Below are 22,540 nucleotides of genomic sequence, written 5' to 3' on the forward strand. Positions count from 1 at the left end.
CATAGCTAGAATGTTCATCAGGTGTACTGCAGTCTTTGTACATCTTATTCTCTATTTATCTCTCTGAATCTAAAATAAAAATAAAAATGCAACCTTTCTTTACAAACACAGAAAAAAACCCCAAATATGGGGTTTAGGTTGAATAATTTGTCTTCCTCTAAAATATAGAACAGATTTGATTATGCCTTGCAACTCTTCTATGTATTTGATTTTCACTTAATGTGAGTAATGTAATCATATTTTGACAGTGAAATACATTAAACTCTAAGTACTTTATTAAGCAAATAAGTACCGTTATGTTCAAATTTTATCTTTATTTTATTAAAAGTTTTCTCATCCAGAAAATATTATTACAAAAAATCTAGGATTGATTTATTTATATGTGGAGTTATCTGAATTATTTATTGTGAATGAAAACAGTTTTCTTTATCTAGCATGCATGTTTGGTTAAAAATTCAATCTGTTAATGACACTGGTGACAACCTCAATAGGAGATCACTCTTCAGTGTAAACCGGTGATGAGGAAAAAATCATCAAATTCTGGTAGGCCATTTACTGCCTCACTCACCAATGAAGAATTGTTAGATCCTTTATATTGTCAAGCATTTTGACCAGTCCAGTTTTAAATTGGCTGAGTGACTGGCTACCCAATACTCTCTTTGCTAAACATGTAGTTAAGCAGTATTTCCAGACATGGCTTTATTTATTTATTTCTTTCTTAGTATTTCTGCCATTTTTCCTTGTTATATCCCTCTGAAACAGTCATTAGATTTTATGCTCTGTTTCAACCTTCTTTATATTTGGCTGATTTTTTTGCATGAGGTGCTCATCCTTCTGCCTTACATTCTTCAGGTAAACAGAATAAAACAATGCAAAGCATTCATTTCAGCTCAGTAAGACTAGAGAGAAATTTACTTCAAGTCTATTTCAATCTACCAGAGAGAAATCACACCTTCAGTGTGATGAAAAATGTCAACTATTCTTTGTAATTTTTCATGGTCAATTTTTGGTAATTGGATGGATACAGGAGTGGCTTCAGGGGGAAGCTTCTGGAAGCTTCCCCTGTCTGACAGAGCCAACGCCAGCTGACTCAGATGGACTCAGTGCAGGCCAAGAACGGGCCCATCAGAGAGGATGGTTCAACCTCTGGCACAGTTTTATTTAAGGAGTGGAAAAGAACCTGTTCAACAGCAAGCACAGCTGAAGAGACAAGTTAGAGTATGTCATAGAAGTGACTCTGCAGATTCCAAGGGCAGTGAGAATGGAGAGGTAGAAGGTGTTGTAGGGACCAGAGAAGAGATTCCTTTGCAGCCTGTGGTGAAGACCATGGTGAAGCAGCTGTGCCCCTGCAGCCCTTGAATGTTCACAGCTGTTCAGAGATCCACCTGCAGGCCCTGGAGAAGCCCCCACTGGAACAGGTGGATGCACCAAAAGAGGCCTGTGAAAACAGAAGAAGCCTGTGCTGGAACAGAGCACTGGCAGGACTTGTGGACCCATGGAAGAGCCCTACATTGGAGCACTCTGTTGCTCAAGAGCTGCACATCTGCAGCACACATGAAGGATTCACACTGGAGACGTCCACAGGGAACTCTCTTACGGGACAAACACCACAAGGGAAAAGGGAAAGAGTGTGAGGAGTCTTTCTCTCTCAGAAGGGTGGGCCGGCAGAAACAAAATGAGACCACAACACACATTTCCTGTTCCCATGTGCCACTGTGGGGCAGGAGATCTATAGAAAATTGAGTGTGAAGTGGATTTGAGAAAGAAGGGAGGGGTGGGGTGAAATTTTTATATGATCTGTTTTATTTCTCATTACCTGACTTTGATTAGATTGTCAGTAGATTAAATTATTTTCCTTGAGTCTGTTTTGCCCATGATGGTAATTGATGAGGGAGATGTCCCTGTCCTGTCTTGATCCATCATCGTTTCACTGTATTTTTCTTCCCCTGTCCAGCTGAGGAGAAGTGGTAGAGCACTTGAGGGTGCCCAATGTCCAGGCAAGGTCAAGCCCACCGCAATGACCATTTAAAAATCAGATGCTTCAGATCTTCGTAAGTGTTAACAATTGACTTCTACATCTAGATCACCTTCATGGCATTTACATTTCTTGCTAACCAAACTACCACAGTTTATATCCGATACTACATCACTATATACTGTTTATTCTGAAAATTATCATTATCCTGCTAGGAGAAGGGATTTGGACTCAGTGATCCTTATGGGTACTTGAGATATTCTCTGTTCACATGATACTTTTATATAATTATACTATTATATGTATACTTGTTTCTGTTAAGAAACTACTTTTAATAAAATTTAATTTAATTAAATAAAATTTGAATTAAGGAAAATTTATCTGTGTTATAAAGAGCTAGAGTTGTAAAAGGGACAAGCAAGTGGTTTACATGAATAATATGTAGCTACAAAATAATCAAAACATGGTCATAAGAAACTCAACTCTTGAGAGAACAGTTGGCATAAGATAAGCAAATATGGTACTTAATTTTACTAAAATAGAAAACCAAATTTGAGGTGTCACGAATTCATGAAAACTATATAACCTGCACATCATTCTGTATGTTCTGGCTCTAGTAAAACAAAATATTGAAAGGGAAAAGAAGGGTTGAATGTTAAAAACAGCAGGAACATGCTGTTTAAATTTACAATATTTTTTTTTTTTTAAATCCAGTTCTTTTTTTCCCCCCAGGTTTTAAAAAAGCAGTTTATAGGTAATATATTTAAATGTTAATATTTGTGATAACACTGGAAGATATGGGAGAAAAAAAACCCTCTGAATACTGCAAATAATTGTTTATTTGGTCCATTGAAGAAACTAAGGAAGAGAAAAATCAAGAATTTTATGGTTAATAATGGCCATGTTGCACAACTATTGTGCTTCACAGAAGGTGTGAGTAACCTGTAATTGAAAATCACTGATTACCTCAGAATAAAAAGAACGAGCCAACAGAGAAAACATCAAGAATGTTAAAAATTGGGTAGGAAAAAACATAATATATCCCTTTGTGTGTATATGTATAAGGGTATATAGAAACTTGCAACTTCTCTCAAAATTTCACAGACTTTGATTTTCCATAATATAAAATGGAATACTGAAATTTCAATCTCAGAGTAGAGAGATGAAACAAACTATGCTTCAAAATATATGTTCTGACCTTGAACTTGCTGACAGTTCCACTTGCTCTTACTTGAAAAAACTCTGTTTTTCAATCCATCAGTAAGTGTTCTAATAAACTCAAGTCTCTCAGGAACAGGAAGCTTTTCTAGAACTTCAAGACTTGAGAGGAAATAGAAATAAAGTACCAGAGAGAGGACAATGGAGAGATACAGAACTTGTACACATGGTGTGGCATTTTTATGCCTGGTAAATTTTTGAAACAATATCACAAGGTATGCTTTGACTCTTGGGTTTGGGAAGATACAAATACCAAGAGGATAAAGTAGTGGAAATGAGTATCAGATGGTGAACTGTCAATACCAAATAAAATAAAATTGTTAAACTGTTGTTTGGCTAAAACAGGTCTAAGTGATTTTGTAGCAGTAGCACAGACACTGGAGCTGCACAATGGTACTGTATTGAACAATGGGGCAGGACTGAAAATTAGATTACTTTGACAGAAGTATGCCTTTCTCTCAGTGCCACATGCTTTTTCTTTCTGTAAAAATGATCTGATAAATGTCCTCTGTCATCAAGAACAGAACAGTTCTTATCATCATAAGGGAAAGACTGTTCCCTGAGTACTTTCCTTCCTCTGACACATTGGAAAGGTGACATAGTGCATATTCCATGGTGGGCTATACATGCCTTCCTTTCCATTTCTTCCATTTATTTTTTGTTTTACTGGATGAACTCATTGGTTAATTGAGATACTTTACCAAAGTGTTTTTCTCTCAAACACTATAAGCATAACACAATTATGACATAATGAGTCTCAGTCTGAAAATATTGGAAGAAGAAAATGGAGTTAACCATGGACAAGAACTGTCCTTCACCATGGCTGATTAGGATATAACTATGATTTACTATGTTTGGCAGTAGGATTTATATGCCAAGCTGCCATTAAAATCTTATGATGTGAGATCTCAGGAGTCAGCACATTAGTCTTACTAATATTATATCTGAGATAAGCATCGAATGAAAGCAAAGTTTTGAAGTTCAAGTAAAAGTTTTTTCCAAGATATTTAAAACTAAAATTTTCTTTATAATTGGAAAAAGTCTGGTTATCTTAACATATATAACCTTTTCACCTTAACCAGGTTTTATGGACTACAGATTAACTACAAACTAATTTAGAAAGTCCTTCTGAGTTTATATTCCTGGATAATTCAGTGTTAAAGTGCATTCTTTAAACACTTATTTGAGGATTTTTCTACATTTCTAGAACAGTTATCCTTTGATTCTTCATGCAGTCCTTGGAAGACAGTCAAAACTACGCAGTAAGCAGAAAAGCAGACATTAAAAAACAGAAGAAGAATTAGCAGTGCATTCTTTACCATGTTTTGTATATGAAGGAGGTACAGGTGAGGGGAAGATAAGATAGAATAAGAAACAGAATGAAAACAACTCTCCTACATTGGCAGTATGGATTGAGTTCACAAATAAAATACTTGTCTACCTTCCTTATGATCAAAAAGAAAAAAAAGAAAACATTTATTGTTGCTAGAGACAAAGCCAACTGACAAAACTGAGACAATTTTGAAAGAGTAAAGTTCAGAATCTAGTCACTTCAGTGTGACTCAGGGAGTATAGCAGCAGCACCAAAGCAAAAGCTAATTGTGGCACAGCTCCTTCACTTAGCCTGAAGGATTTTTTTGCCTAGATTAATTTTTCTGTAACTTTTCTCTAAATAATCCTTTTTCTGTTTTTCTGTTTCTGCTGCATCTCTTCTGTATTTTTCTGTCTCTTCCCAGATTTTTCAGCCTCCTTTGGACTGAATTATTTTGGGATCCTACCTCGTGGGGATCCCTGCTTATCTCAGTTCTTATGATTCAAAAAAAACTCCTGAGCTCGTTAGAATCTTGTTTCTCGTGTTTATTAAAAGGTCATCACAAAACTTAACTCTCCAGACAAAACTGGTCTCTCCAGGCTGGCTACACAAGGTTGATCTTTGCAATCTGGTACATTTCTTTCTTCTGATGGTATAAACTAGGCCGTGTGGCACACTTCGTGTCTGATGCACAAAATGGCCCTGAAATATGCAGTTCTTTTATCTTTATACCTATTTCACCCAATTAACAATAGACACGTATATTATTTTTCTTAATGACCCAATGACCCATCACCTCTGTGCTGCCCTGTGGCTTTTTCTGTCCAATCACTTACTATTACCCAAAAGCCTCTAGGAGAAGAACATGAAGAAGAAAGAAGAAGGGACAAAAGACAACACCCTAAATCCTTTATCTTGTGTCCTGTTCTCTAAACTAACTTTTTCACCCAGTGATTTAAGAATCTCTAATCTACACACTTACACTTCTAGCTTATTCTATCTTACTTTAACATTTGTTTTCATGTATCACCATGAAAACATGCTCATGAATTTCATATTATATGAAATTCAGTGTTTTTCTGGATCTTATAACAAAGTGTCAGAAACAAGGACACACACTCTGTATTCCAGACTCCAACATTTTTCACTTGTTTAAAAAAGGTTAAAAATACTTTTATAGTTTTTAAAAGTCTAAGCACAGCTCTGAAAGAAGTGTCATGCATATATTTTGAATGGAAATATTCACCCTGCTAGTCAATTATAGTTTATAACTAGTTTCAAGTATTTGCTCATATTTGGTTGTATTTGGTTCACATAAAATAATAGGAAGGCAGGCAGAGAGAAAGAAAGATCTTTAAAAAGGTCATGAGACCTAAAGCAAAAGTGATGTTAAGCTTTGTCCTGAAAAGTACTAAGTCATTAAAAGATCAAGTGGTCTGTAAAGTTCCCAAGAAAATTCCAGGATTTTGTAAATGTATCACCAATACTGAACATTGAAAATGAAGCTGTAGCATGCAAAGGCAATCCAAAATATCAAAAACTGTAGTCAAAACATAGTTCAAACACCAACTGAGTTATGGAATGAAAAATATAATCTCATAGATATATTTAACATAAATTCAGTGCAAATGCTGTTTCTTCATTCAAACAGTGCAATGTCATCATTAGCCATTAACACCATAAACAACCTTATAGTGCCTTATAAATTCAATCCCAAATTTGGAATGCCCTTTATGCTATAATCAATAGTCAGCATCAGGCTATTTAACCATGACCTGGCTGGCAAAATGAAATGTCAGGAGGCAGAGCAGGTTTGAACATAGACCAGTTTATGGAACTTCAGCTCAGTAAATCATCTTTAATAAGGTTGAGACACCTTTCTTGAAATATGTAAACAACATTTCTCCTGATGAAACTTATAATTAATTTCTGTGCTGCCTGGCACTTATGCCATCATGACAACAACAGCAGTAACTGTAGCCTGTAGGCTACATTTTCAAATCAAAAGAGTTCCTGCTAACACTATTGCTGTTTTTGAGTATTAATGCATTATCGATCCTGACACACTTTTGTCTATAGTATATTTTAGTGTACAGTACATTTAACCTAAGAATCATGAATAGTTTTAACATTTTTGTTTATATAATAGTAATTTAACTTATTTTCTCAAGTGTTATTTTGCCATATTTATGCCAAATGATTTTAATTATTTTTACTGCTTTCCAAAGGAATCTAACATTTGGCAGAACCTGGATTTGGCCACCAAAACAAGAGGATTAATCATGCACCCAAAAAAATTTCAGTTAATATTTCTCTGCTGTAAAGTACAAGGTAGAATCCTTTTCTCGCTCAGGTCTGGGGCATTATTTTCACTGTGACTAAGAATCTACAGATATTTAGCACAGAATTAAATGAGGCATAAAAACATATCCAGAAGAACTCTTGATTTCTTTCTACACAGGAAATAATCAGGCCTGTAAGGCACTTCCAAAGATGAGCATGTGCTTCAATGAGAAATGAGAGGATAGGCATCTTTGGCAAAGTGTAAAGATGTCACATGTTATTTAAATTATGAGTGCAGACACATTATCACCCAGGAGGTGCTCAGATGTAATATAGGATTCATAAGCTTTAGCCATGTAACTTTATTGTCACATTGCATTATTTAGAATTACATGTGCTGCTTTGGGCTGGTTTCTTGGTTTGTGAGGTTTGTGGTTTTTATGTGGAAAAGTCAGAAAAGAAACTAATTTTGTTTGAGGAAAAAAAAAACCTTTTAAAAATATCTCTATGAAATAAAGAATTGTATAAAAAATATTTTCATGTATATGATACTTCTGTACTTCCCTACATTAATGTATGTTCTGTGTTTCAGCATTGTATGATGTGGTATTTTTATTTTTTTCTGTCTCATACTTCCTATGCCAGATATAAAACACAATTGTAATATGACACTGACTCTGGGCAGAAGAAATAATCAGTTTGGTCTGAATTTCAGTTTCATGTTTCTCACTGCCTCTTGGAAATACTACTCTGGATTCTTAGATTTAAAATTATCTGTATTTTAGGACAGCCTATACAACAGTGAAGAAAACACCAACAAAAAAAGCCCAGCTTTTACCAGGTGATCAGCAAAACATAAAGCATATTCCTCCAGGCTGCTAATTTTTGGAAACATGCATAAAATAAAATAAAATAAAATAAAATAAAATAAAATAAAATAAAATAAAATAAAATATTATTTTTTAGGAAAACCATTATAGAATCACTGCTTTCTGAAAACTGGCTTCTTACACTGCTGTAACCTAGTACCCATTAGCCTGCTATCTTTTGCTCTTCATAATAAACATCTTTATGTTTTTATTACTTTAACTCTGAATGTCTGTCCTTAAAATACAAAGGACATTAATAAAGACTGAATTTTTCTTTTTAGGTTTTCTCAGACATAAAAAATAAAATCAGAATATTTGGAAATTTTTAGAATTTTTTTGTATTTCATGTTTATATAGTTCCACATAATCCTTCCCAACATAGTAATTCACACAAAAACAACACATTATAATAAATTAGATTTTCAAAAGTAGATGAGGTGAATTTTTACAACCTTATTCTGAGAAACGTGTTCTTTATTTCTGACACAACAGATATACATAAAGTGATTATTTTGCAAGCAGGACTGATGGGGTCAGAGCAGTTCCAGGGAGCAGGGCAGGCTTCCTGAGGCAGCCTCAGCCAAGGCACAAGGCACACAAGGCAGGTTGAGGCCAGTGCTGGGATCCTGATCAGGTCCCGTGAGAGAGGAACTGGGGTCAGACACAAACCTGGGACAAGTGAGCAGCTGAGGGGATGGGCTGAGAGCAGGCTAGGATGGCAGCGTGTGGGAGAGGATCAGGATGAGATCCCACCATGGCTGGGTGGGATCAGACTGCAAGATGGCAGGAGCTGTATTTCCGTTCCGTGTGCCTGGAATCATGGCCAGGACCCTGGCAGGACATACACTGTGGAAGGCAAAGCCCTTCACCGACTGCAACCAGGCTAGTGACAAGTGTCTTCCACTTTCTAATGCTTTGCTAAACAACTACTAAATGTTTCTTCTAATGCCTGAGGCATGGCCCACACCCGGTCATGCTGTGACCTGGATTGGAGTGACCTAACAGAAAAAGCTGAAGATAACAGATAATTATGTGTCCTGATGCAAAATCAGGACACAAATTATCTTCTTATCAAGTTAGCTAGAACAGCATGGAGGGATTCTGCATGAACCCTTTGACTGACTGCATTTGCCATCTGCTATTCTCGTGCAAGACATTGTACTTCTGCTTACTCTCCTCAATGCACGCAAGCAACATCCAGATACCTTCAACCACGTACAGGAATGGTGTGGGATATTCCACTATAAAAGTAGTGCTCTTTGGAAATAGGGCATGAGATAGTCATGAGCAGTTATTATTAAAATTGGTAAAAAATCTATTATGTCTGTAGTTTTCTGTGTACAAAAATCACCAGTGTTTTTTGAACAAGATTTCCTTGTTTGTACATTTAAACTGGTAAGGGAAATGACACTTGTCAATAATCACAATTCTAGCTGTTCTTTGGAATATTATTTGTTGTACTTTTCAAATAGGTGTTAGTCTGTTTAAGGTTTCTGATCTGTCAGCCTTTATAAATGAAGAAACCCAAAGTTTGAGGACTCTGTGTTGATTTGAAGATTGAAAAAAGAAAAAGAGGCCTCTCTGCTCCCTTGACAAGATGAGGGTGGTTTACTTGCATGGGATTGGTTTACTGAAGCACAGATCAGCATTCTGACTTTTCAGAATGTATTAAAAAGGAATCAAACCTCAGGGCAATTATAAACATGCCACAGTAGCTCCCTGCTGCCTTTCAAACTATAATTTTTTCCTGTCAAGAAAAAAAGAAAAACAGAAATAACCTACATAGAAAATATTTTCGGTACTTTTAAAGATGTTTTGTATTACAGATAATTATTTTTAAAACAAAAATTATTCAACAACTTGATAACATTCTTCTTATAGACTACCCAGGCTTCTTGTAACATATATCATAATGTATGATTTCAATACAAAGTTTATATTTGAAAACATATGAAACATGTTTTTATGTATTTTTTTTTTCCCCTAAGGCTGATTTCTTAATCTGTTTTTTCTCCTCCCAGAAACTTTGCTTGCAAATTCAGATGCTAAAAATAACTTCATAGCAACTGACTTGTCTTCACATCCTGTGCAGGACCACTCTGGAAACCACTACTGTCAGCATTCCAGCAGTCTTGTCAACAAACTGCTTCCAGTTGCTGATGAAGCCATCTAGAGTTCGGTAATTAGAGTATGCATGTAATAATGGCTTGTGGAGTTTCATAAATCAAAACAGAAATCTACAAGGTAGAAGCCAAATAATATTTTCAAACTATGGCTACATTTAATGTAGAAGAAAACTAGTAAGCTCTAAAATACTACTTGGAAAAAATATGGTTTCCAGAGTAGAATGATGCTATAAGTTATTTAATTTTGAAACACAAGAAATAAACTTTTGGAGTATATTAAGCAAAATTTTCCTGGCACTTTTCAAGTCAAAAAGCAAAAATATATAAGCTTCCAAATGTTTTTGACTAGAGCTATTTTGTTAACATAAATATATTGGCACTACTTAATTAATAAAAACATTATTATATAATAATAAAAATGACAACAATAACAAGAAAAGCAAACATTTAATGGGATATAATTTTGCAATAAGTTCTTTGCCTTTTTAATGGAAGATGACATTTGAGATATGACTTTAGTAGTCTTTCTCTAAAGTTCAGGATCCCCACTTTAAGAAATTTAAATATACAATATTCTTTTTAACCCAAATTGCCTTCATGTCTCTATCCTGTAACAACATTCTTCACTTCATCTGATTTACTGCTAGATTTTAATAGAAGAGTCTAGATGTCAATGAGGAATTTAATAGCATTAAATTATTAATAAATAAATGGAGCAAAAATACTCTTAATTAAAACAGAATCAAATTAACAATGTTTTTCTCAGCTGTTGATGACATGTCACATTGATATAATTTTTTTGGAGGGTTGCATATTCATATTATTAAACCAAAAAGTTATCTTCTGTCATATATGCTGTAAATCACCTTGAGCTGAGTTCTTGTTTCTCTTGTTTTTCTGAGGTCTGCACTGGGAATACTAGGATAAATAAGATTTATGCTATAGTGTATTTGTCACAAAATAAATTTTACTTCAAAACTAGATGTTCAGTTTTATAGAAAATGTTAGATTTATGAAAAAGGATGAGGATCTTTAAAAGTCTGGTAGTCCGGCCAGGTCAAAATTCACTAATTACTTTTTATTATTCTAGAAGTTAATTGTAAACTCATTCTTTCCCTCTCACTGCGAAATGTCTGCACTACTTCCACATTTTTTCACATTTAAAAAAAACAACAAAAAAATAACCACGACTTTTTTTCTTGCAAATTAGATTTTAAGATGATGTAGATGTGCATAATTTTTTTTTTTTTCACCTCCACTCTTCCTAGAATAGAATTCCCTAGAAATTATGGAAAACTAAGCTCTGAGTCTGCTGAATAACTGAGCACATACTCAGCAAAAAAAAGTGAGTTTTGTGACTTTGGTTATGCAGACTATGCAGCTTTCAATGGAAGACTAAATGTGATTCAAAATAATCTTTGCACCTTGTACCTTTTCACTTTAAATAGTGACTGCTGTAAATTTCTGCTTGCATAATGGAATGGGAAATTTAATTTTACTACTAACTTTTGATACTGAAGTTAGCACCTAACAGAGGTTTTCCTGTGTGACCAATTCAGTGGCTAGAGGACAGGCTTTATAATTAAAAATATATCTTTACAATTAAACCCATGGTTCTAAATATTTTTGTATCACCTTGGTTTCTTAGAGTTATCATTTGAATCTTGCATAGATTCAAGTAATTTTTAATATACCTGCAGATAATATACAGATGAAAATGAAACTAATATCTGATCTAATGACACCTGTGGTTAATTTGTTATGGATAAACTAGGAGAGTTGCACAGCTATTATAAAATCAGGAAAAAAATAAGCTTAGATTAGGAGGTGGCCTGTCCACAGCAGTACTGAATTACCAAAATGGGATATGAAAATGATTCTGCATTGAGCTTTGTGACTTTCCATTGGGAGATAATTAACCAAAGCATAAGTATAATGATGCTTTAGGATTAAGCACAGTATCAACCTGATTTAAAATGAATGTATGCTTGAAATGTAGGTGTATATTAATAATTCCATGTGGTAAATCTGAACTAATAAACCTAGTTCTTCAGTCAGGGGAGGATTTTGTACAAGAAGACAGATCTAGCAATCTACTGGCCTCTTCCAGCTGTGAGTTATCCAACTGCCTATACCCAGTTTTGAGAAGATACAAGGAGTCTATAAATAGACACATTTAATTCAGTATTTTGCTTTGCAGTGATTCTGAATTTTCAACATGGTAGTGGCCCTATTCCTAATGTAATTTTGGAGTAGTTTCCTACGCATGAATAATGTATGGCATTACATTCCTTTTACTATGAAAATCCAGGTTATCATGTCTATTTAGAGTCCATTACAAACATGGGAAACCTTGTATGTGTTATTTTGACCAAATTATCATCAGGAATATCTAAAGTGTCAATTTATTTCTAGATGAAAGGAGTGACAGCTAATTTGTGGAGATAGTAATGTATTATTGGTCTACTGAAAATGTAGAGAGTTTAATCAAAATAAAAAAAGCTAATAGTAAGAAAAATACAGATGATTTCCAGTTAGAACACTCAGATTGAATGAATTTAGGAATAGATTCTTCAGCAACTGTAAAAAAACAAAAGAAAAACCCTAAAACACAAGCCCAAACAAATTAAAAAAAAAATAAAATCTGTGTAGTTTGAACGCCTTTTTCCTTATGTTACTTTCACTTATTCAGTGTCTTTCTGAATCCCCACGTCAGCATGTTTAAAAAAAAAAAAAAGATGAGGGTTAAACCCTGGTTAAAATATCTCAGGACAAGACAAATTCAGAGAGTTCATTCAACCCAGTATGGGCAGGTTAGTACAATATCTGTGGCATTTTCTTAGGGGTGGGACAAAAAAAATCACATTTAGTGGCTATATTGGGAAAGATCTGTGGACTCTTTTCTTCTCAATGTGAGAAGTTGATTATAAAGTGAGATTTCAGATGAGATTCAAAGAGGGATCAGAGAAGTGTATTAGTCTTTGAGTAGGAATATGGCACACAAGTAGTTATGGCACAATTCAGTTAAAATTTAAATATAAATTCAGCCTTGATGGAGGCTTCATTTGACTCTTTTATACAATTTTAGTCAGGACTGGCTAAATATGCATCCTTCCCCAAGCTCCAAATCATTCATTCATTATCCCCATAGCTTGAGTCTCAAGATCTACATCTTTCACAAAATTGTAAAAGTGCTTCTGGAAACTATAATATATTTTTATGAGTTTAAACTGATATTACATATGTCAGGTAAATGTCTGTGTGTGCATATGTATATTCTTGACATATTGACATAGCAATTGGCATTGATATCACTGTTTGCCAGTTGCAAACCTAAGATGACTGTAGTCTTGAGCTGAATGTATTTTGACATTATGACTGTTCTTAATGGGTTTTCCATGTGCCCAGTAGAATATATTCTGCCTCACTGACAGCTGCATGCATATGTAAAATCTATTTTTTCATATCTTATCTATTCAGATAATTTTTTTTGGCTTATGCAAATCAACTATTGTCCAGAATTGATGCACCTGAAATAATGAGGCAATGAAGTCTCAAAGGAGAGAGCTTCATCAGAAAAGGGGGAAGGTTTTCAAATAATTTGCACACTAACCATCTACATGCACATTCTCTTGGCAGATATCTTGCACTGAAATGAAAGAAAAATCTGTTACAGACACCATGCCTCTGGAAAGATGGACAAAAATGTAAATAGACAAAAGATGAACTATGAGTGTAGGTTTACTAAAGGTAGGACAATGTTGCCAGACCTTCACTGTCCACCCAGAGGATATTGCTTTTATGAAGGATGATCTGCTACATGTAATCAAACTTCTGAATACACTGTATTTATTATTGCCAAATAAATAATTGCCACCAGTGTTACACACAGTATTTCTGGCTCTGTCAAGACGTGTTTGTTTCTGAGTCATGGATATATGCTATGGTGTGAAGCTGTAATTTAAGATATTTTACCCTAATGTGATATAAATAGCCATGGAGCTCCTTAAGATTAATAACTTCTCATATATATTGCAGTGCAGGTTATAAAATAATTATTATAAAATTATAAAAGATGAGAAACTTTTTCTATCTGTGATTTCCTTATCCACCTTGAGGAGTTAAAACACTTAGCAAATGAAGTGTGAGCAGAGAAAGGTCATGTGGTAAAAGGCGTACTCACAGTTCAACTTTGAAAGAACAGAGAAGTTTCCCCAGTATGTAATTGGAAAAGGCACTGAAAACTGATGAAGAATGAAGGAAAAAGCATTTTTTGACTAAGAAGTAAAATGGTTGTATTAAATTCATCTTAGCCATTTGTTTTAGTGTATTTATAACTCTGTTTAATGAGTTGCTGTGCTCCATTTTAATTTTTTTGCATTACATTAAGTGTGGTACTAAACAGATGACTGGAAACTTTATTAAGCCTTTTTCATTAGATGGCTAGGTGTGATATGTTAGGGGTGGGAGGAGGGGAAATTTTCATGCCAAGATCTAAAGATCATGTCATGATGCCTTCATCATTTAGGATTGTAGAGAAACATAAGATATTAAGTTTATATAAAATTTCATTTTTTGCAATATGCCTTTGATCAAAATTAGGTAAAATTCATTACAAAACCTTTCTGTGGGCAAGACATTTCCTAGTATCTTCTTAGTAAAACTGACGTTATTGTCAGTGTTTTTGCTGCTAGAAGCATCTGGGGATCTGAAGAGAATGCTGATTTTATTTAGCTTTTTAGAAAGTTCTAACATGGATGGCTAATTCTGTGAATTTAAAGGAAGACAGAGAGTTTGATCTGAAGTGAGAGGCTTAGTAAATTTGGCAGTGGTAGATTCAGATGGGTTTTCCTCAGAGATTTAGAGATGAGCTAAACTCCAAACAGAACATGAATTCTCAGGGTTTTCAGATGCTAAACATCAAAGGAAACAGCTTAGGTTACAGATTTCCAGGCTTACAAGTAGCCAGTGGTGCAGAAGTTTAAGAAAGTTGTTGCAACATTTTGATATATGAAAAGAAGATTGCATTGCAATAAATGCCAGAGGAATATTCCCTTTACATATGAAAAACTGCTTTTGATGAGGTAATAGAACATTCTGACTACAGACAGTCCTTTTCTTGGCTAGAGATCCAAAGTTGCTAAAAGCCTTGATGATAAAGCAGATCTGTTAAACTCTACTGAATATAGTTTTTATTGCAGACTCAACATAGGGATCATCATTCTGGCACATGTCAGAATTTGGAAAAAGATTCTGGGTTTTGCATTAGGACAGATCCAAAATGTCACGAATGGCACGAAGAAACTAGTTGATATCACATATAAGGTTTCAAAGCAGTTATTTGCTTATCAAAATGTTTGAGATTTAGATCTAATGTGTTCTCTTAGAAGTTAAGCTAGAAAGGACAGAGTTTTAAGTTGCCTCAGAAGCAAAATACCCACTGATGTCTTTCTGATTTAATCTGAGAATATTCTAAGAACTTGAAAGTCTTCAGAAAAATAGTAATATAGTTCTTGATATGTTGTATTATGACCCGAACTCAGTTCTAGATGCATCTAATAACTTTTTTCTTATTTCTGAGATGTGGCTAATCCACAAAGCATATTCAAAGCATACCTGAAACGGGTTAGACCTCTTTCAATTTGTCTCCAAATACTTATTCTGTGCAATTATTGTCTGATAAAGCCTTTGGGATAATGCTGGAACCATGACCACCATAAACTCCTCTCTGCTGCTCAGTGTCATACCTTGCTGGTGAGGCACCTACCCACAGAAGATGTGTAAGGACAGCCCAAGGACTCACTGCAGCAGCCCTTGCATGAAGCCTGAAGTGTCTCAGCATTACAGAGCAGTGGAGTTTTCACCTTCCCTTCATGTGCACAGCCCTTGGCCAGTGCTTGGTAGCTTATCAAGGCTTAGGACAGTAGGAAGCCTTGACATATCAGGGTGTATCATAGAGCAGGGCTTATAGCAGGTAAGAACTTCTGAGAAGGAATGGGTTGCATAGCAAATGGTAGTAATAATCCAAATTTATTTTCAGGGCTGGTTTGGGGATTGTCTGGGGGTTTTGTGTTTTGTTTTGTTGTTGGTCTGGGGGATTTTGGGTGGGTTGGGTTTTGTTGTGGGTTGTTTTGGTTTTTGTTTTTTGGGTTTTTTTTTGCATTCTCCCTCATTTAAATGTCTATGTGGAAGTTTTATAAAATTTCATACTTCACAGAATCTTCTAGCAGAACTCTATTTCAAATACTGCAGAAAATTATTTCCTTTTTCTGTCATGTGAAAATTCACTACATTAAACACACACAGTCTTTATTTATATAGTAATAATTTAATTAAAAACCCCTAAGCATATAACTGAGAAAATATCATTACCTTTTTTCCCTATAGGTGATAAATGCTAAATGACCCAGGAAAAAGAAATCCAGACAAAATTTTCCATTTGAATCTGAATTTAATTTACAGTGACACACAAGCAATGTCCTTTAAAGGGACAAGGAGAGGAAAATTTATTTTCACTTAATTATCCCACTTAAAAGTAAATTGTCAAAATTAGTCCCTTTCAAATTAGTTTCAAGCTTTTATGGAGGCATTTCATGTTAAAGTACATAAACAGACAAAATGAATTAAATAGCCAGGACCACAGACAAGGTAAATTCTGTGGTCTTTATCAGCTTGTTCATAAACCATAGAATCTTGGTAAATCAGCACAAATTCTCATGGGTTCTATCACGTACCATTTCATTGAAATTTGCTATACTTCAGTAGTCCCTCTACAGTCTGCAGTTTATCAAACATGGCATATATCCAGCACCCTAAATTAAGAACTAAAGTAAATTGTCTATATTCTAGAGACTCTTATTTGTCAAGACACTAAATTGTTTATATGGAATAAAACATGTTTAGCAAATAAACTGTTGATTCTAAAAATGTTATTAATGACATTATTGTAGATAAGATTGTAGATAAGCAATAAAAATACTGTTTTATAGGACCCTATACTTTTTATTGGCTTGCTTTCTGAGTGATCTGGAAAAGTGAGGAGAAAATTTTAAACTACCATTGTGGATTTCTTTTTCTGGGATCATGCAGCAAATTGCTTAACATATAAAGAATTTTTAAACACCTTCTCAATTGTTTTATCAATTGCATTTCAGGAAACGTGATTCCTGAAGCTGTATTCTGAACATCTTGTTCCATCTTTGAATATGCAGCAGGATGTAATTGTCTCTTGAATCTTCTTTTTGCCTGAAAGTTTACTATCACTCTCAACAGATTTTCGTTTTGTTTTGTTTTGTTTCTTTTAAGACATTTTTCTTTTTCAAAGAATGTGAAAGGCTTTTATTGAAAACAGAAGTACAGATTTTTTCATGTCAAAGACAGGTAATATTTTAGAATTGATTTTAAACATTTTCATAGTGGAAAAAAACCAAATGTGAAATTTTTCTGAAGTGCAGAGACAGTGATAAAACTCCTACTGTAGGAAACTTCGTCATCGAAGTATGAATGGAAATGTTCTTTGGCATAACTGCCAATGGCATTTACATTGGTTATCTTCAGAGAAATCCCCATACACTCCATATTTAAAAATGATTTTTTAGTTCACTGAGATTTAAGCACAATGGTGCAAGGCACTTCTGCATCTGAAATAAAGACAAAATTCATTCACTGAAGTTCATTTTACATTGAAAAATGATCTATCTTTATTTCTTCAGTAAGATATTTTGTAAGAAATTAGTGGGAAAAAAAGTGATAGTCTTATTTTTACTTCCCTTTTATGATTGAAAGCAAATCATCTACAGCCTCAAAAATAAATAATATTTTTTTTAAGTCTCTACTCCCAAAAATGAAGTGGAATTGGAGATAGATTTTGCTAATACCCATGCTGAACATTATAACAGAAAAAGCTGAATAATCAATGCTACATTTATGGTTACATGGGTCATTGGATTTTTCATGCATGATTGATGATAATGGTGGATGAAAAAGAGGTGGTGCAACAAATTCTCAGGTAACTGAAAAGCATAGACAACTTGGTGGTCTGAAAACTTTTAAAGAAAAGTTCTTGCCTTCTTTTCCTTGCAAAAATTGCAAGGGAATATGAAAATCAGTCTTTTTATCTATGAGTTTTGCCTATTTCATTAATTATGGTATCACATTTTGCAAGAGTACATAACACTGTGTGTTATAGAGTATATTAAAAATGAACAGAAAAAACTGTGTTCTCATGACTACAGTTTAGTTATTCCAGCTAAGACACAAATGTGATAGTTGTTTATGTTATTGAGACTTTTTAAGAATTTAAAGTAACCCAAAATTTAAAATGCCCCCAGACACATTTTATCAGCATTAAGTGTTTCTAAGTTATTTAAATTATCTATTTAAAAGAGATGAACAATTTAGTTATGGGCACTTACATATCCATATGTAAGGATTATATGCAGGATGTTGAAACTTTTACCGTATACTTTATATAACAGTATCTTATCCATTTGTTAAAGTAAATCCCTGTAAGTTTAGTTTCATAATATGACTAATGAGTGGGCTCTTGTTTGCCCCTTCTTTTTTGTCGGTAAAACAGACCATGAATAAATAAAGAGCAAGTTATTGTATCAGAATTTCCTTTGGTGATACAGGAGCATACTGCAAATTTCTGTGACATTCTCAGTGCTTGTCTGTCTCTCAAGTCTTGACTTATTTTTAGTCCCTGAGTGAAAGTGCTTGAGTAGATGAATTAAAGATTGATTATTTTATTTATTTTTTTAATACATGAACCTAAATAGCAAAGGAAAAATACAGTGGAAGATTATTGTTGCAAATACATTTGAAACCCAGACTGCAACTATCTACTACTAGGATAAAAGAGTTTTCCTAACTGCATGATACTGAGTTGTTTGATGCTTTGAGTATGTTGCCAGTACAGGGGGAAAAGTGTGATTAAGTTCATGTTTTATTTTCAAATCTGGTGAACAACTCTAGTCTGGGAACTGGATTATGATGAATAAACTCATTTTGTGTGGGTCAGGAGATAGCTATCAGTCATAATTTTTTGGGTTTAGTTAAAAGGAAAATGCTGTCCATTTTTAGAAGTTCAACCCCACTTACAACACAAATGTGTCCAATTTGAGACAGACAGCATCTATGCTTGTCTAGTCTCCTGTGGAATTTCTGGCTTTGTGCAGCAGATGTAAATTCTGGCAAGAGGTATGGCAAATTCCCTGTCTTGCTACACTAGTCATATTTGATGCTGTTTTTCATAATTCTGTGCTTCATTGCATATTTTTATTCTCTTAGAAATAACCTTGAGTTTATCCACTGTCAGTTTGTATTATTTTGCTGTCTTCATTTTCCTTTAGCTCTTTATTTGCATCCCTAGTTTAATTATAGAAAGAAACCTACATTTTTTTTCAACTTTACATGAAGAATAATTTTTAGACTTATTTATCTTTTTAGAAAAACCTTTCTTTACCCTGAACTTTTTAATAGTTTTTTTCTACATTTGTTCTGGCTCAAATATGTTTCTTAAATATTGGTTAAAAAGCAGTCCATACTACATAGATGAGTTGCAATTGATGCTTTGTACATTGACAATAATATTGCCTGATGTCTATATTGTGTTTGCTATATCTAGACATTACATTTGTTTACTTTCAAAGCCTTATCAGGAAGCCTCATCAGCTTCAATACACTTTGGAAGGTCCCTGTATGCCTTCTATGGATGTGAATATGAAAACAAATTCATTGGGCTGTAGAACACAGAAGTGTTTTGTCCTCTGTGGGGTACTTTGACATTTGAAGTGGGATATGTTAAATTCTATTATAAACACATTAATTTCCTCAATTCAAGGAGATAATGTTCCAAAATTTTAACAGATCATAAACAGCTTTTGAATTCATTCTAATATAGGAACAACCAAAATACAGTGTTAAACATCCAATGTAAGCACAACTCTTAATCTCCATTAATTAGCTCATGTCTGACTATATTTTAAAGAATGAGTCTAAACACATAAGAAATAAACAAAGTGAAATAAACATTTCCTGGAAAACAAACAGACAAAACTCAAACCTCCAGCATTTTATTAGTTACACAAAGAATAAAAAAATGCTTATGCATGTTATTATTATATATTACCCAGTAAATTCATTGTCATGCTAATATAAAAAAAAATATCAGATCTTACTAATTTTTTCCAATCTGTATTCGAATACTTCATTTTGAGTTTTTCTGGGTCAGAAAACTGTCAGAGAAGCGGTTGTTATTGTCTCCATGTGTGATTGATGGCTCATTTTAAATAAGACAGCAGCATGATTCTACTAGCAGTGACACAAGATATATCAGAATATTTTAATAATATACACTCTGGTATTTTTGCTGCTCTGAAAAACAAAATTATGTTTGTTTGATTTTTAGCACAGAGCTGAACGGAATAAGGATTTCTTAATTAGGCTATGCCATTAGTATCTTTAATTTATCTAAAATATTAGTAAATAGCAATTTACATAAACAAACAACTGAACCCCATACATAAAGTATATAATTTAAACTTGAAATAAGAAAATCTCTTCCTGCAGGTTAAATAAATACAGATGATTGACCAAAGTTAAATTCCTCAGGAAAAGAAAGCGAAGACCGTGACTATTTATTTAATCTTCCTATATTCTTACAGATAATATATTAATGAAAATTTGAAGAACTTACTATATTATGGATTTTTTAAAAAGTCTCAAACATTTAAAACATTTAAACCCATGAAACACATAGATATTAGATATGAAAAAAACCCTAACATTTTATTCCATCTTAATGGAATTTCTATATCATCTATAGTGTTAATTATCCAGCAGTACTGCTTTGTAATCTAGTTGCTGCTTTGTAAAACCCTCTGAAATACTTGAAGCAAAAGGGCTTTCTTATGTATGTATGTGTTGGGTTTTTTGTGCTTGACTGTAGTTTAATTTAAAATATTATTTATGGTGCTAGAAATTCCAGGAAAGGTATTTCACCCATTTCTTTTAATTCTCCAGGAAGACAGACCTTCAGGTAGAACCTGAAGCCTTTTTGGTTGTCTACTGAAGGCTTTTGAAGTAGTTTTCATGTTTCAAATGGTGCTAAACACCCCCTCATAAAGATCTAAACTTCCTTGTCCTCTTTAGCTAGCTTAAGTACAAGACTACTTCTTCTCTTTTGATTCTAATTACCTTGATCCTACATATTTCACTGCATATTTCACTAAGCTGGGAGAAGTCCTTGGAGACAATGCCTTTCTTAGAAACACAGATATAAAGTGTTCAAAGTCACGAGTCCTGAATCATAAACAGTATGACATTTATGTTGTGGCTTTCTTCCTCATCACATCTGAGCTACTTGGGTCCATTTTCATCCATACTGAATGCAGTATGTTTGAGCTGCCTCTCCTTCGTTTCCTAAATACTAAATTTTTCTGTTCTGTTTGTTATCAACTGAACTTTTTCTGTCTCATTCAAAAGGTGTGCTGTTGCATTGTCCAGAAACTGAGCATAGTGTGTGGGACCATGACATCTGTGGTATCATCTCATTTCTCTGCTTTTTGTTCCAGGGTCATTGTTAGTTCATTCTAAAAACAATAACCACTCTTCCTATAAACTCAACCAAAATATTAAACAACTAAGGCAGAAATTTCCTATTTTCAACACAATTTTTAACACAGATAAAAAAAATCCAGACTGGCTAAGTTCACAACAATCTCATGCCCTATATTGTCAATATGAAATCTGTGGCCCTGAACTAGCAAAAAACTAGCTGCAACTGATGAGTTTTTGAGTCAATTTGAAAAGTAGAGAGTCCTACTGGCTGTATTATATTCATATCTCAATGGCCTGCTCAGGAGAAATTTTGAAATATTTTGGTATACCAACCATCTGCCACTTCGATGCAGTAAATGAGATCAAATTTTCCTCTTTAAGTTGAAGTATATCAAAAAGGTTATTTTGTCTATCTGTTTCACAACTGCTATCTGAAAATGGAATAATACTGCAGCCCAAGGTTTTTTGATGTCACTTAAAATTTTAGTCATTGGGTATTGTTGGTTCATCATTCTTTTCATCACCAACATAACAATTTATCTTCTTGTCCTCCTATGACTGCTGTTCAACATCCTTTATCAATATCTGTTCAGATCATCTTGTCTTTCTTTCTTTTTTGATTTAATCCTATGATCTAATCATGCAAAATGTCAAGCCTGCTAATACAGAGGGAAAAGCCATAAATGTTACTACAGTGGTTGCTAATGTCTTATTTCTGCCCAAGGGTTTTTATTCTTTGCCCACAGGTAACTCTTCATCTGTATATTTGGAGAGTCATACTTTCACTTTTCGATGGTACCTATATGCTTTTATTATACTTTTTTGCAACCTAAAGATTCACTTTCCAGAGTTTGATTTACCAGATTAATTATTTTATACATGAGTTGCATTTTGAGTTGCATCCTGTAATATGTCCATATTTAGCAGCAATGTGTAAGGTATTCCATTATGAAAGGGATTGACAGGATGAAAGACTTGAGCATTACATGAAAATATTGGAATTCTAGCGTTGTTCTGGGTCAATCATTTCTTATAAAACTTGCAGGAAGTCTTCAGAACTCCTTGCCATTGGTGGAAGTTTCAGCTAATGAAAATCTTACTGTGGGAAGGTGGTGGGAGAAGATTTGGACTTGGAGATACACTGAGCTATGTAAGCTGCCTTTTTATATGAATTTTTGATAAAAACTCAGAAACT

Source organism: Cyanistes caeruleus, chromosome 1 (assembly GCF_971803275.1).
Source record: "Cyanistes caeruleus chromosome 1, bCyaCae1.hap1.1, whole genome shotgun sequence".
NCBI lineage: Eukaryota > Metazoa > Chordata > Aves > Passeriformes > Paridae > Cyanistes > Cyanistes caeruleus.